The sequence below is a fragment of the Cariama cristata genome, unplaced genomic scaffold (genome assembly GCF_000690535.1).
Source record: "Cariama cristata isolate BGI_N322 unplaced genomic scaffold, ASM69053v1 scaffold12566, whole genome shotgun sequence".
In the NCBI taxonomy this organism is placed as follows: Eukaryota; Metazoa; Chordata; class Aves; order Cariamiformes; family Cariamidae; genus Cariama; species Cariama cristata.
Genome location: NW_009620482.1, coordinates 25010 through 29944, shown reverse-complemented (window position 1 = coordinate 29944; position 4935 = coordinate 25010).

Below are 4935 nucleotides of genomic sequence, written 5' to 3'. Positions count from 1 at the left end.
ACCAGCGCAGAGTACAAAGGGATGATCACTTCCCTAGTCCTGCTGGCCACACTGTTTCTGATACAGGCCAGGATGCTGTTGGCCTTCTTGGCAACCTGGGCACACTGCTGGCTCATGTTGAGCCGGCTGTCAACCAGCAGCCCCAGGTCTTTTTCTGCTCGACCACTTTCTAACCACTCTTCCTCCAGGCTGTAGTGCTGCATGGGGCTTTTGTGGCTGAAGTGCAGGACCCGGCACTTGTGCTTGTTGAACCTCATGCCGTTGGTCTCAGCCCATCGATCCACCCTGGTCAGGTCCCTCTGGAGAGCCTTCCTACCCTCCAACAGATCAACACTCCCGCCTAACTTGGTGTCATCTGCAAATTTAGTGAGGGTGCCCTCAATCCCCTCATCCAGATCATCTATAAAGATGTTAAACAGCATCAGCCCCAAAACTAAGCCCTGGGGAACACCACTAGTGACCGGCCCCCAACTGGATTTAGCTTCCTCGACCACAACTCTCTGGGCCCAGCCATCCAGCCAGTTTTTTACCCATTGAAGAGTCCACCTATCTAAGACACGAGCAGCCAGTTTATTTAGGAGGATAATATCATTTGAAGAAGAAATCTAGCCTTTGCTCTCAGTTTGAACTATAATCAATCATAAGGCAATATGATTGCATAACTTGGAAAAGAGGGCAAGATGGGATAGTGATGGCTTCAGGAAATGTAGTATTCAGGGATTACAAGCCAGGCATCTCATTTAAATGTTTGACTATTATTGTTTGTCTTTTTAGAACTGTGCTGGGGAGCAAGGGCTGTCTCATCCTGTGTCTGGAGAGCAGTCAGAATAACCTGGCTGTCACAGTTCAAGACATAATACAACACCTGTCCAGCACAGAGGGATATTCACAGTGCCATGACATATTAGCAGAGATGTCAGACAGAGGTCAAATTTGTGCATAATCAGTTAAGTGTGAACAGGTGTGACCAGACCACCATGAAATAACCCTCTGGTTAAATTGTTCTAAATGAGGCATGAGACACTCTACTGTAGCGGTATTTGTAACCTTAAACCATCCTGTAGCCGTGGAGTATCTGACACTATTCCTAAAGCAAGCGAGAGAAACGGACATCCTTAATTACCGCTGCATCATGGAAAATATTTATCCTGTTAATATTGTGGATTGCTCCCCAATGTGGAAGTAATCCTTTCATACTGTCATTGAATGAAAGGAGGAAAACCGTAAGTAGTCTGCATGTGGGGTGGCATCCTTTCACCAGATCATTTCATCAGCATGGGAGAAAGTCGTATAGTAAGAGGATTACTTTGCACATCATGCAATAAAAAAATGGCTCGGAGAGCCCAACACGTAGCTGTCCCACAATCTGCAGGAGGCTGTGCCATCACTTACTAAGTCTCAGTGCCTTCACACCAACTTAAAAACCCTCTAGGCTTTTCCACTTAACTTAGAAATAAATTCATTCAGACTGCGTTGGCATTGAGCAGTGGAGACACAGTGCACACTATGGCTAAGATTGTTCAGCGGAACAGCATCAAGACGTGGCTAAAGCATACCTAGCTCCCCTCTGATGCATATGTTCAGTTCATTCTACTGAAAACTGAGCACAGGAATAGAAAATTAATGTCTGCTTGGGTCTTGCTCCAATCTCAGACAGGATGTTGCCAGGGCATGCCCCACAGCCAGAAGCCCAAGAGCACACCAGTTTATGCATAGTCGTAGACTATTCCTTGCTGGAATTGTGGGCTTTGCCTCTGCACCAAGCACCTTGTGAAGTGGCACTGAGGTGAAATTGTGCCCACTGTGCCTTGCTTTCTGTGTATCATATAATATGACAGTAAGAAAAAACAACATAAATTACACACTTATCCATTTGGGGGGCTCCTCTAGCAGTTCTGAAAACTGAATATGGATAAAATAAAGTCATCCTGCCTTCCTCTCTCCACTATTAACTTGATTTTGCAAGGTGCATTCTGAAAGCTTCCTTACTACCTTAAATCATAACCATTTGTCCCTTGGCATGTTGGAAGATACATCATGGCAGTGGGCAAATCTGAGAAAAGAACCAAAGTTAGTGGCTGACCCAATGGCTAATGCAGCTTTTTCTAATATAGAATAAAACTCAATCTATAACATTATATGCCTATTAAGACATAGGTACACACACTTATACAAGTAAACCAGCATTGCTAATGCATCATGGTTTTTAAGAGCTTACACATCTTTGGGAGCAAAGGGAAATGCTGTTGTGTGGATTGTCTCGTGTCTAAAAAAGTCTCCTTTCATGATACAGCCTTTTTGGCACGGGGGGAGTACAGGCATACTAAAAGGGTCTTTCTCTGCTGCCTAGCTGCTTATTGTCATCAAGTTTGTAGCAAACAGAGCTGAGCCATTTACCTGTCCATCAACTCTGACTGAAACACACCCAGGTTTTCAAAAGTACTTCAGGGTCTCACACACATACAAATCCATAGTGAGATTTCCAAACTGCATTTCTTTAGAAAGCCATGCTAATTGTGTACAGTATTGTACCCCACACTGAAGTCTAAGAAGTCAGGCGAAGTATAAATTGATGCTGAATTTGACTTAGTGTTTTGATATTCAGATGTGTGCTAACTGCAAATAGATTTAATTACTGTGGAGTCCAATTTTGGATTGTTTGTTCATTGTTTCTTAACAGATCTTTTAATCTGCTGTGGACAATTCTATCTCTTCCTTTTTAGGAAATGTCTTAAGTATATAATGTAAACTATCTCGTAAAAAGTTCATCACTGTCAGGCAGAGATATGTACAATTGGGTTTGCGCATGGCTATTTTTTGGATTCTGTGAACTGTTTCCTTTTAGGGGAAAATCAATTGACAGGGCAAACTTCCACTAGTCTTCACTCAAAGGAGGTAGACATATACTGTTATTTGCATTCTATACCTGCTTGCTCATATTCATTATACTTTCTACCAGCATTAAATTTATATTAAAATTATTAGTTGATATATGCCAGCTTTTCAGATCAGCCAGGTCTTTTCATTTATGTATGCAAAAAGTCTGCACACGATGGAGTCAAAGTAGGGAGGGGACACAATCTGAAATATTGAACTTCGACATTTTCCTTCTAAAACTCATGCAATAATCCATTCAATCACATTTCCTGCTTAAATCTACATTTCTTTTGAACGTGTTTTCCTGTCCAGTTAAAGTGCTTTTCTAGTTACAAATGTGTGTATGATGTAGGAGAGTTCAAAAAGGCATGAAGCTTTTTTCACAGTTAGAAAGCTGTGCTATTGGGAAATATCCTTAGATATTCTAACTAAACAAACCAAGAGTTCCTAAGTCAAGCTGCAAAAGAATACGTTGAAAAGCAAAATATGACAGAGTTTTGGTGGTTTTCCTTCTTTCCACAATGTAAGGTGTTGCTTTAAATAGGATTTCACATACGTTCTATAAAACTCAGTGATATCTGGACTTGGTAAAGAAAAGGAAGAAAAGAAAAAAAAGAGATAGCTCAAATCCATCCATAAAGCTGTAACTATTTACACCTGTGAGGGATTCTCACAGTACCAATTAGGCTTGAGGAAATTAATATTTCTCTACTGTGAAACTGTTGAACAAACTGAAAGCTGTAGATCTGACCTGAGGATAAGCAGAGTCCATGGTACTCTGTGAATTTTCTTGTAGAATGTCCTTCAGATAATTTTTACAGTGAAGCAGGGTTTAGCTCCTATGAATACAGGCTGAGAGTGTTGGAGCTGTTCAGCCTGGAGAAGAGAAGGCTCCAGCGAGCCCTTAGAGCAGCCTTCGAGTACCTAAAGGGGCCGACAAGAAAGCTGGGGAGGGACTTTTTACAAGGGCATGGAGTGATAGGTCTAGCGGCAATGGCTTTAAACTGGAAGAGGGAAGATTTAGATGAGATATTGGGAAGAAATTCTTCCCGGTGAGGGTGGTGAGGCCCTGGCACAGTTTGCCCAGAGAAGCTGTGGCTGCCCCATCCCTGGGAGTGTTCAAGGCCAGGCTGGATGAGGCTTTGAGCAACCTGGTCTGGTGGGAGGTGTCCCTGTCCATGGCAGGGGGGTTGGAACTGGATGGGCTTTAAGGTCCCTTCCAGCCCAAACCATTCTATGATTCTATGATTCTATGAAGGAAGGAAGAATTATCACTTTAAAGTGTATTATCTATAGATCTAAGTGGTTGTCAGAAAGCAATCGGAAAATAGAGCTGTTTGTAGGAAGCTATATGAGTTTATAATGCTCCAGTGATTCTGGGTTTGCTCCCTTCCTCTTCCACGCAGTTCTTTGCAACAAGGCCACAGTAAAGTACTAAGCATGTCTTTCTTCCGGCCACCACCCCTCGACCAGTCTACAGGACAAGAAATGTGTGCAGAAATGAATACTGAGTTGGGAAACCCTTCACAGGATCCCGTTATATTTCCAGTAATACATAAGTGGTCTTAGAAGTTTCCAATTCAGCCCAGTTTAGACCATGGATCTGAAAGGTAACTATGACAGGATCCTACACTGGAATAACATGACTCAGTGTTCCTCAGAAAGAATCAGGTTTCTCTTGAACTCATAGATAATCACCACATGTTTTTTATGGTAACTTATTCCTGATGTTTATCTTGGGGTAATATCAAGATGATCTCATAAATCTTCTTCATCTCACCCATTTATAGGATTGTTTTCCCCTTCTCATATTAGCACTGCTAGATCCAACTGGCCCAAACCCTCCCTACAGTAACTGCTTTACACCAGAGATAATTTTTTTATTGTGTTTTATAAAAAAACAGTTTAGATCTTTGAGTAAGATTACCCATTAGATGAATATGCTTAAAGAGAATAACTGATACTTTTATAGTCTGCCTGGAAGCACTTACTGTACTAGATAAACAGTTTCTTCTGATCAGACAAAGTATAATGAGGAATTTAAAACCAGCAAATCTA